A 12745-nucleotide genomic window follows, 5' to 3' on the forward strand; every position below is an offset into this window, starting at 1 on the left:
GAAATATTTGACAAGTAGCCAGTACCACTACAATTTCAGGTCACACCCGCTGTGAGACCTACCCACTATCTATATTTCGGTGGACAGTAAAACAATGCTAATGGATCCATAATTGTGTGCTGTTCTGTGAACAAGAAGAAGTAATCTCAAGCTTTCCCATTCACGCTGAGTCATATTGCTTATATCCATTGAATGTGTTAGACTGATAACAAAACAATAGTGCCAACTGTTAATCTGTTGTGGGATCTGAACACGCCTCGCAAACTCTTTAGCTTTTATCACATGAGTCAAAACATGATCTAGTAAAACAAATATAAACAGAGAAACCACTTGTGGAAAGTGTGCGTGACATTTTTAATTGTCCAAGGCAGTTTATCAGTTCTGCCCTTGACTACTCATACGTAATATCAGCATTAGCGTAGTCTATTATGCTCACAAGTTAAAACTGATTATCACTTTGGGTGTTGGATAATATGTCGGAAAAGCGTGCAATGAAACTTTTTCGGCACACGCTAGGTTCAACTAATGAAACAAAGAAAAGGTTAACTTCTGGAAACTTTCAAAATAAAAGAATTATTTTAAATGTTCAAACTTTATGAAGCAAATCATGTAAACGAAGAAGTTTACTTTGAAGATGTCAATGTATTGAATGAAACGTACAGTTTCTGGACGGTATCTTCATGGTTGAATGCACTTAATATTAGTTACTCTGGACCTTAGTGTCAAGCTAAATAAATCTCATATAATGTAACCTTGTATCTGTTTATTCCCAGAAGAACACAACAACATATTGAAATAGCCTACATCCTTGTATCCACCCTGCCCCTCCCTCCTGCCTCCTGCACAGGCCAGAGGAGACGTCTCAGCGTCATCACCAAATTAGAGATCCTCGTCATTTGTCACTGGTGGCACAAGCCTTGGGTTTGGGAGTGGGTGTGGCGGGGCAGCGATTGGAGAGAGCAGAGAATAATTGAGGCGAGAAGGTAGGAGGAAGAGGTGTGAGTGAGGGAGGGAGGTTATGGGCGGGTAGATGTTGCACCTGTCTAATGTTGAGACATTCCATTGAGGTATAAAGACCTGGCTCTGCCTCCCCGTCTTCCTCAAACCTAACTGTGGTCGCGATGTACCACAGGTTCAAAATGGCAAACGACTGGCTGCTCTGGCTGACACTTTCAGCAGCGTTTGCATCTTCTTTTAGCGGTAGGTTTCTCTGCAGGAATTGAAGGGGTACTATGCCAGATAGGGAGCTTGGAAGAAATACTAGGATTTGAGAATTGACGCAAGAGTGGAACTAGTAGCAACTAGTAGTAATGATGGTGGTTATTAGTGTTGTTCTGTGTGATAACTGGAGGTATTGTGTTTAAGATTGTGGATAGGATTGCAGGATGGAAGCCAGTTCTCCACTTCATGAAATATGCTACTTGATTTGCTGAGAAATCAAGAGTCAAAAATGCTGCTTTTTGCCTAAATTTTCTTTTCGGGGGTAGTGATGATTCTTCAATGTGAACGAATATCTATGGAATGGGCTTGATAATGCATTCATGCTGTGTATGCTGAACACCTCCACATGCTATGTTCTCTCCTCCCCTTCTAGGCCAAAGCCCCGTTCACAATGGCCAGGTTTGCAGTACTTGGGGCAACTTCCACTTCAAGACATTCGATGGGGACCTCTTTCAGTTGCCCTCAAGCTGCAACTATGTCCTGACGTCTCTGTGCGGTAGCAGCTTCCAGGACTTCAACATCCAGATGAGGAGGCAGCTGGTCGATGGAACGCCCACCATCAGCAGTGTGGTCATGAAGCTGGACGGCATGGCGGTGGAGCTATCCAAGGGCTCCGTAGTCATCAATGGCGAGACGTAGGTTCTTACTCCTTCAGAGTTAGCAGGCCATTTTTGTAAAATAAACATTCATTGGTGTATGGCGATTGATAGACCGCATTAAGCGAGGAGGAGGCTCACAGTATATATTACAGTAATGCACACTCCAAAAGGCCATTACAGTATGTGTTAGTTATGTCATGTGGGAAATGGCTCACTTTTTAATGATTTATTTCAACAGGCCTGAGAATGACATTTAAATAGGATATGCTTGATATTTCTCTTTATTCCTCCAGCGCAATTTTGCCATTCAGCCAATCAGGAGTCCTCATTGAGAGAACGACCACCCACATCAAAATCAAAGCAAAGTTGGGACTGAGTGCCATCTGGAATGGGGAAGATTCCTTCCTGGTAGGAAACTAATAATTATAGCAACGTGATACAATAAGATTATATTATCTGCCCGTTGCTGCTGCAGAGAAGAATATGCATATTGTACGTCAGAATTCAAGGGAAGATTCAAGACTAGAATTCTCTTTCTGTAAACCTAATATGAGTAAACCAGATAGATCGCAGGTTAGTTCCAAGATAACATAGTCCACGCCTGCAGTGACAACTTCTTTCTATCTTCATTGGTTTAGATCATTTGGTTCATGGCAACAAACACCTTTGTGTAAGAGCGAGTTAAACTAAAACTTGGTCTACTTGCCCGGTTGGCTATTGTTCAAATTCGCAAAGATCCACCCCATGTTATATCGAAAAGTAATCCAAGTTATATAGTTTGTCCTCGATGATAAAGACCTATACATGTCTCTTGTCTAAATTGAAGTAGATTAATTAATATGATCACACACTTAAAGGTGACAGTTCCATCCTTTATTATATTAGTTATTGTAATCACCTCTGGGATTGTCTGTTTCGAGTTACACTGTATGAACCGGCCTCTGTATGAGCCACTATCGATTTTAGGAGTTGTCAGCTTAGTTCAGGAGGTAGAGCGGGTTGACTTGTAATCGCAAGGCTGCTAGTTCAATACCCAGCTCCTCCTAGCCGAATGTTGTGTCATCCTTGAACAAGACATCTAAACCTAACTAGTAATGTGTTGTATGTAGCCTTGCATGGTTGTGGCTTTGGTTAAATGAAAATGTAGAACGCTGCCCTGATTCTTCATAAATGACCAATCAGGGGAATGAAGCAGTGTTCTTTTAATCTCTCTCCTTACAAATTTTACATTCAGAACATGAAACATATTTTGTTAACTTGGACATCCAGCTTCTTAAAACAAGCCCCCCGGTGATGAATATGTTGCTTTGCCATACAGGTCGAACTAGACACAAAGTACAAGAATCATACTTGTGGTCTTTGTGGAGACTTCAATGGTATGCACGATGAGTTCTACAGCCATGGTAAATGTTTTTTGACTTGAAATACAAATCCATCTTATGTTGTGATATTTCCAATGATCATTAATGGAAAAAGATCAATCAAACATCAATATTAACGTATATCAACGACATGTTTCTCTCAACATATCCAAAGCTATCAAGATTTCCCCTCTCGAGTATGCAAGCTTCTGGCAAATGAACGGCCCAACAGAGACCTGCAATGACTATGAACTGGTTCCCGTGGATAAATGCACTAACATGGTAAGAGCACACACCAGCTCACAAGTAGCTGAACCCTAACTCATCACAAAGGATTCAATAAAAAAACCTATGTCTGAACAAGTTTCCCGAACGATTGATGTTGTTAATCATCAACCTGTAACTCGACACTCTTCCCTCCAGAGCTCTCTCTGCGAGCAGATATTCGCAGGGCCAGCCTTCACCAGCTGCCAGGGTCTGATAGATGTGGCCTCCCTCGCCAGTGCCTGTGTGGCTGATATCTGTCACTGCAGCAGCAGCACTACCAACACCAGCACAGAGAGCAAGCCCAACTCCCTGTGCCTCTGCAACACACTCTCTGAGTTCTCCAGACAGTGTGTTCATGCCGGCGGAAAACCAAACCAGTGGAGAACCTTGGAGTTCTGCTGTAAGGACCACTTTTGAACAAACTAGAACAGATTTGGGAGGAAGGGCAATCTACAAAGGGTGTTTATCTGAGAATAATCCAATGTGAAAGGTTTCCATTTCCAACTGCCGGATTTGGACAATTAAACAAATGATAATGTGTAATACAGTGAATTGTTAGCCTTACATTGTCAAATCGCAAATGCAAACCAGTCTCGAACCCATTCAATTAAATTGTTTAGACCTACAACCAATTCGAGCAATAAAACGTGTGATAAATCAGCGGCAGCCATCTTGATCGTTTATGGAAATGCATCCAATGCGCTCCAAAGGGGCGCTCGTAATAGACAGAAATTCCGGCGTTTCCCAAATCTTTTATTTGGAGCAGCTTCAAATCAATCATTCATTGGTTAAATTGTGACTGTCGAAGTGATAGTTTAAATCGAGGTGTGTAGATTTGATGTGAATGACATGGGCATGGGATGATGCTGTTGCAGGGAAGACTTGTCCCTTCAACATGGAGTACCACGAGTGTGGAAGTCCCTGCGCTAACACATGCAGCAACCCGGATGCCAGCCAGACCTGTGACAGCCATTGTACCGATGGATGCTTCTGCCCAGAAGGTCAGCCCACACACATGCACGTACAACCACAAATAACAATACTTAACATTTACATTTCATAACATTTTAACAGAAAACAATTAACATCAGATAATATGAACGATAAATCACTACAATACATTTGTAATATTATCAACTAAATAGACTATATTCCTTTAACTTAGATCAAGGGATCATCTCTTTACATAGGACTTATGGTCAGCTGTGCACACCATGTATCTACCGTTTCTAGAATGATTGTGTGATGCTTTGTCCTTGTCCTCTTCAGGCATGGTTGTGGACGACGTAACCAACCAAGGTTGTGTTCCACTGAAAAGCTGCCCATGCAGCTACAACGGCAAGACCTACATGCCTGGGGAGTCCTACCCCAGCAACTGCAAGACATGGTACATGACTTCTGAATACCATCCATATCATGTCTTTGCTAATAAGCTACCATCTCAAAAATAACAATTACAATGACAGGAGAGATTCAAGGAATGCGTCTATTGTAATATGTGATCAATCATTAATTTTGCTTGCACGCATGTGTGCCCGTGTGCGTGCGTTTCTACAGTACGTGTCATGGAGGCGGACAGTGGGACTGTAGAGACGGGGAGTGTCCGGGGACATGCTCTGTAGAAGGAGGGTCTCACATTAACACCTTCGATGACAAGGTCTACACCTTCCATGGAGATTGCTCCTATGTTCTGGCCAAGGTATTGAATATGTGAATGCATGCAGTTCAGAAAATATAACCACCACAAGAAAAGTAACAAAAAATCCTTCCATATATTTATGTTCTGCTTATGAACTTTATGTTATTTAAGTCAACAAAGTAATGTAAATTAACTGTTCTATAAACTGACTTCATAGTCACCATAGACATAGCGTAATCTTGATGTAACCATTCTAAACCATTGTTTGGTTGGGATGCAAGATATTACGCATTGCTACAATATTGCTATCAAAATCGACTTTGCACTACACAGCCTCTGACAAATCCTCTTACACAAATCTACACTGAACAACAAGAAAATAATGAAATGTGAAATTGGGGGGAGTATGTATTTATCAACCCCATAAAATGTCAAGGTGGAGTATGACCAAGTGTGTTTGTGCGTTTGTAGGACTGCAAAGGAAACCAGTTTCAGATCCAGGCAGACCTGGCGCAGTGTGGACTGACTGATAGTGAGACCTGTTTGCAGTCTGTCACCATAGCCCTCACCGCCGAGAAAACAGTAAGAGAACAGGCTACTTAAAGATACACACTCGCGCACACAACCCCTTTTGTCAGTTTAGTACAGACATAATCCCATCCCCGCTGTGACCTGAAATACCTTTGGTGATAACAGATATGCAAGGATAGATGGATACAAAGATGGTGGGCTAGAAGGCTTCCATCACATCCTCTCTTATTCCACGCAGGTCATCAGTATCCAGCCCAGTGGCAAGGTGTACGTTAATGGCATCTACTCTCAGCTGCCTTTCTCTGCTGGTGAGACATATATTGTTCTGTGTTGCTACACTTTCCAAGTGGCACTACTTGGCTTCATTGTGTGAAGATTACTCTGACTGACTATGAAATAAATACAAATAAATAATAATAATAATAATAAAAAAAAAATGATTTATGATGATGTTATTTATAAAGGCCTAATCATCCTCTGTATGGCCAAGGTTAGCAAGGTATATTCCAGACCTAAATGTTATTTTCACTTAAGTGAGAGGTAAGGGAGATTCATAATGGTGATGCTTGATTATAATGTGTAGTGTGAGAGTTTTTACGTTATGAAGGTGTCCTCTCTTGGCAATGTGATGAGACCTAACACAGCTCTGGCTCTTCCTTCTGTCCCCAAGCTGGGATATATGCCTTCAGGGCATCTTCATTCTTCTTGCTGGTTCACACCTCATCTGGCCTGCAGCTGGAGGTCCAGCTTCAGCCCATCATGCAGCTCTACATCACTGTCAACAATGCATACCAGGGCAAAACCTGTGGTTTGTGACCTTTGCCTCTATATCTGTATAATGTTATTAGTGCGTCTTTTTCTTCTATTACACAAACATTCCAGAGCAAAATACACATATTATATTTAACCTTTTTATTTTTTTATTATTTTGTGTGCTGGTCTGCAGGTCTGTGTGGAAACTTCAACAAGAACCAGGCAGATGACTTCCTTAAGCTGAGCGGCGTGGTGGATGCCACGCCTGTGGGCTTCGCCAACAGCTGGAAGACGCACGCAAGCTGCCTCGACATTAAAAGCAAATTTGAGGACCCATGCAGTCTCAGTCTAGAAAATGGTAGATATTCAAAATGTAACAAGAGAAAATCTCTTAAATTATAGTAACTTTTTTTATTCATCGGCCTAACATACTATCTACAGCCAAATATAGTGCCAACCCTGAGGGAGGCCTTTAATTAATGACTTTATTCAAAGAGAAATAACAACACTGGGACTTTTTGTAGGCCTGTGTATATTTTTTTAGGCTAACTCCGACCACTTTGGTCCCTTTCTGAATCTCTAACTAGTGTGCATTGTGTATTGCTCCTCTACAGAAAAGTATGCCAAGCATTGGTGCACTCTGCTGACCGACCCTAGCGGTGTGTTCGCGCCGTGTCATCCTGAGCTCAGCCCTGAAACCTACAGATATGTGAGTAGGCCCCAAGCTGCACCATTGCATGGATCTCCCTGTTTTTTTTTACCACTTCTATTTGCTTTTGTCTTGCGTTGTGTATCTCGTGAGCAACTGGTGTTTTTATTTTCACTGTATGTCTTATTTGTATTGATTGATTACTGCCCTCCATCCACCCTTGTCCTGCTGTTAATTGTTCTAGCAATTAATTTAGCAAGTCAAAGGTGCTTTATAAATAATGTTGATTATAAAGTCACCCTTCCTGAGGTGCTTGTATTTTTTAGACTTAGAGCCCCCCAACATTTTGCATCATTTAAAGCAGGAAGTGTTAGAGGCAGATACGGATCTCCTCCCTTCTCAGGGGGAAATGAGGGAATGATGCAAGACCATTAAAAAATATGACAGAGTTCTAATGATACTAAGCTTAATGCAAATGCGTGAGGTGTCCATTTAAAGGGATGCTTCACCAGTTGAGATATGAAGGTTGTATGAATTAAATAATTATATGTATTATAAATGTGAAAAAAATTGAAATCGGTTCATCCTAGCCTGAGAAAAGCTAACGTAACGTAGCCTATGCTCTGCCAATAAGATCGGCTACTTTCGGGTTAACTACATTGTCACGGTCCCCGGGACTCAAAACTATTGTTGCAAATGTGTTAGTAAAAAACAACAACACTTACTCTATGCTCAGACGTCTGTTTCTCCCTATTCTTCCTGGCTGTATTATGGCTCGTACAAATAGCCCTGAATGTCCGAATCCAACAATAGAATTTCCGAAATCCCCTTCGGCTGTTTCACATTGCAAATTTGTTCTCAAGCTAAGCCATGAAGAAACATGGCGGACATTGTGTTCACATCTCGTACGTGAGCCCCCGCCCCCCCTCATTCCTTATTGGTGGGCTCACAAATTTGCGGAACCAGTGGTTTGTAGTCCTCGGCCCTTCTAGCAGGCAAGCAAAGCATTACTGAGATGTCGTCAAACGCGTCATTTGACGCCAACTCAGGAGAAAATTAGATCAGAAAAGCTGGGCCAAGGGAAGACTGGGTTCGACTGAGGGAAAAAAACCTTTATTTATTTATTACATTAGCGATTTTATAATGATAGAACGCCGGTTCTGAATCGGTGAAGTATCCCTTTAAGCATTGTATTATTATTATCACATTTTATTTGAGACATATTTGATTGATTTATATATTTATTTAATTTGAAGGGTGGTGGGAGCTTTACGAATTAATTAACAACATCAACAACAGGGACTCACTTCTAAGTGACTTGTTTCTGCATTGTCCTGCTATAGAACTGCATGTATGACAGCTGCAACTGTGAGAACAGCGAGGCCTGCATGTGTGCTGCCATCTCCTCCTACGTGCACGCGTGTGCTGCAGCGGGCATCCAACTCCCAGACTGGAGAAACGGTGTATGTGGTGAGTCCCAAATGTATTTAATAATAATCATAATCATGATTAAAGCTCCAAGGTGCCCAACACAGACCATTAGACCTTTTTGTTTTCGTTATACGGTTGACTTATACGTTTTTTTTAATCAAATAAATAGTTTATGGTAATGTCTCATATCAAACGGCTCCCTTTTAAAATTCTGTGTGTCTATCATATCCACATCCAAATTGTATAGATTTATTTAACATTATCTACCCTTATGGAGCAAAGAGCAACGTTTTGGTAAGTAGCATGCATACGGAGAACAGAGATGCTGGGTGTCAGATCCATGGAACTAGAAAGAGAGTTTTGAAATGTGTTCGCCACTGGTTAACAGAGCTAGGGTTAAAAGAGCTAATTAGTTTGACATTCTTCTCCACCAGAAACATCTGCAAAGGCACAGTAGGGTGCATATTGTAGAGATCTGATATCACTCTGAAACATAGCTCTCCATTTTCTGCCTATTATTTCACCATTGAACATCAAGGGGAGGGTATAAAAAAAGAAATGTTCACAACTCAACAATGAGACTGTGTTTGTTGCTTGCTCGTCTAATCCAAAGTAGTCCAGGCGGGTAAACAGAATATTTGTAAATTCATTTTAAGACGCGTTTGTCTGCCAAACATCAGACATTATGAATATCCCACTGGCCAAATGTGTACATTTGCGGTGGTCTATCCAAGCTTATTTTGCGTTTCTGCACATGCGTACATTTGGCAAAGCATGACACTGATAATATTCGGGGTTTTGCAGTCAAGGATGCTTAAAAGTAATATTGTGAAGGAGGCAGTATGTTTGCGCTCTTTTTATAAATAAATTCAGATAGTAAGTTAGCTAAAATCGCCCTAATATTGGCCTGGGAAAAACAAGTTGTCAATCACCCCTACAATTGCCAACACACAATCCGATCCCAAATTGGCACAAGCCTAGACTGGTGATCGTCTTCAAACTTACATGACCATGAGCCAAAAGGGTGGGGCGTTTTGCTTCTTTTAAATCTTTGGTCTATGGTCCTGGTCCTATTTGGATGAACTTTAGCCTGGTTCATCTTGAACCATGTTTCTTCAAGTACACCAAGATTGGTGACGATTGCCCTAACTTAATCATACCTTTTGGCACCTAAAGGTGATTGGGCAAATTTGGCTCTCCGGCGGCAATGTTGTTGCAGGTGATGGGTTCCTTAGGGACATTTTTTTACTTTTTTTCCGTTGGGATAGACAAATTTCATGAAAGTTTCATGAAAGGTGAAATTTGGATTTTCAGTCGATCGCTAAAGCACCCCCTATGTCCCAATCAAGATACATTCAGAAGCAACTGATCATGACCCATGTGCCTTTAACTACACCACGTTTGGGGAAGATTGGGTTGAGATAACCCTGCCTTTTGGCTCCTTTAATTCGATTTTCATAGTTCATAGCTTTTGATACGAAGTTGTTCACCAAAAGGGGGACTCATATGTGAGAAAACCTTCATTACTAAGTCAAAGGGGTCAGGAGCTATGCTTGTTCAAAGTTTTTATTTTCAGAAGATTGCTATAGTGCCACTATTGGCCCAATCTTTTATTTCAGTGGCCATTTAAGGTCACTGTTCTGCTGTGGAATTTTTCTCAAAAAACAACACTGGGTAGGTGTTTATGGCAGAATAATAATAACCACAATGACAATTATAATAGGGTGCCTCGCACTTTGTGCTAAGCCCCCCTAATATATTATTTATAATAAAAATGATGCATCACCGGTTTCTGACACAAGGCAGGGCATCACCATTGCTAAAGCTATAGCAAACGAGTTGTCTGGTTGAGGAGGAATGTACTTGGAGAGAGGCTTGAAGGGAGGGGTGGGATTTTGTTGGCTCTAGCTTCATCTGTCTGGATCTCGAAACTGCGAAATCTTTAACATCATTACTGCTGTATTAGAAAGCTGTGTTTGAATGTTTGTGTTTGGTGTATGTTGGCATGTTAACGATTTAATCGTTCAGTAGTGGGGAATGTATGTCATGATGATGATGACGGCTAGAGAAACACAAGAGCAAAAGAACGCTGTCGTCGTCTGATCTCTCTCTCTCTCTCTAGGCAAGTATGCCACCACCTGTAGGGCCAGCTTGGTCTACAGCTATGACATCACTCAGCAAAGCCGCACGTGTCGTTGCCTCAGCCAGGCTGACCCCACCTGCCATCTGACCTTCTCCTCTGTGGATGGTTGTACTTGCGCGGAGGGCTTGTACCTGGATGACACAGGAAAGTGTGTGACTGCTGATGGCTGTCCATGTTACGACAAGGACTCTGTGGTGCTGCCCGGGAAGGTTATCAACAAGGACGGCGTTGTGTGGTATGGTTAATTAATAGCTCATGTCTATCATCAACCCAACCTTATTTATAAAGCAAATAAGAAACCATGTGGTACAATAGATAATTTTTGTATTTTCTAGTCTCTCTCTCTCTCTCTCTCTCTCTCTCTCTCTCTCTCTCTCTCTCTCTCTCTCTCTCTCTCTCTCTCATCTCTAATACGTCTAATGGGCTCTTTTTTTAATCTAGTTCCTGTAAAGGGGGCAAACTCAGCTGCATTGGACAGCTTTACCAAATGCCAAGTGAGTTTAACAAATAAAATACAAGCAGACACACACATAAACCTTCTGTACTATAATTTGAGAGACCAATCAAATAGAACACCTGAGAGTGTCCAGTGAAGTGTTTACAATTTGTGAAGAGTTTTAATCATGGGAGTATTTTGATGCTTTGTAGCTTGCGTGGCCCCAATGGTGTTCTTCAACTGCTCCACGGCGGGCCCTGGGGCCAAGGGAACCGAATGCCAGAAGAGCTGTGCCACTCTGGACATGGCCTGTGTAAGATAGTCTTCCATTCCATAATGCTGAAGAGTCCACCTGAAGAGTACAGACCCAGAGGGAACTTATTACCAGAAAGTCTACTTCCGTAGGAATGCAAATAAAAGACAGAAATGAATTGAATTAATTGAAATTTGAAGCAATTTACTGACTTTATATATATTATAACTTTTTTGATAATATATAAAGTCTGATTACTGACTACCTAAAATCTTGGTGAACGGGGCAGTACACTCTCTTTCATATTTATTTTGACCAATCATGTTGCTTGAGCTGGGGATCTCTAATCATTAGCAAACCAAACTCACCCAGCATTAGTAAACTCTCAACAAGCATATTTTTAGGTTTCATATCAGCATCATGCAGACTGGTTACTGTAGAAATACATTTATTAAAATCTCCTTCTGAAGCATCATCTATTAATGAGTATCTCTTCGGTAGAATATATATACACAATGGAAAACGGCCTAGCTCCACCCCTTGCCGTTTCTTTTTTCCTGCCCAGGCTCCGTGCCGTATCTACTAAGAAGTTATGATATAACAAATTAAGACTGCTGGATTCGAGATTCACTTGTTAAATATGCATATATTTTTTACTGTGCATGAATGAATTGCAGCTTAATTTTGTATTTCCTATTCAGGTGAGCACACAGTGCATTTCTGGCTGCGTGTGTCCAGAGGGGATGGTGTCTGACGGTAAAGGAGAGTGCATCCCAATGGAGTCCTGTCCCTGTGTTCACAACAGCGCCACATACCAGCCAGGAGATAGCATTAAGATTGACTGTAACACATGGTAAAGAAAGACTTATTAACTACATGGTAAATATGGTTGTCCTTTCAGAGTATGAAGCCCGGGTTTGTTTTTTCCATTTAAATAAAATGTCCAAAAAAAATAATTCTTGCAATACATTACCTCGTAACTTATTTTTTGGTATAAAAGCAAGTAGATTAGGGATGTAACGATCCATCTTTTGGTGGTGACTCAACTGCATTGATTTCTGAGAGGGGTAGATTTATTTTGTTGATTATATTGTGCGTCATAACCTTCATTCTAATTTAACCTGTCTGTATTCCACAGCACATGCAAGCAGAGGTCATGGCAGTGCAGTAATAACCTGTGCTATGGCAGATGTTCTGTCTACGGAGATGGCCACTTCATCACTTTCGATGAGAAGAGCTTCAACTTTGATGGCAGCTGTGAATACACACTTGCTCAAGTATGGGGCATAAATATGATATCAACGAATGATAAGTTATCAACAGATGAGATATAATACATTTGATTTGGTCACACTCACTTTGGAATCGTCTTTCTTTTTTTTAGACATCAAAACAATTTTGAGACGCAGAAATATCACAAAGATTACATTGATACCTTTCCAATTAGGAGGACTGTATTTGT

General features: G+C 41.1%; 1 pseudogene; it reads left to right on the top strand.

Moving 5' to 3' along the window:
* Positions 1-12745, top strand: part of LOC115558935 (mucin-5B-like) — a 32354-nt pseudogene that overhangs the window by 14950 nt on the left and 4659 nt on the right.

This window comes from Gadus morhua, chromosome 14 (assembly GCF_902167405.1).
Source record: "Gadus morhua chromosome 14, gadMor3.0, whole genome shotgun sequence".
NCBI classification, from domain to species: domain Eukaryota; kingdom Metazoa; phylum Chordata; class Actinopteri; order Gadiformes; family Gadidae; genus Gadus; species Gadus morhua.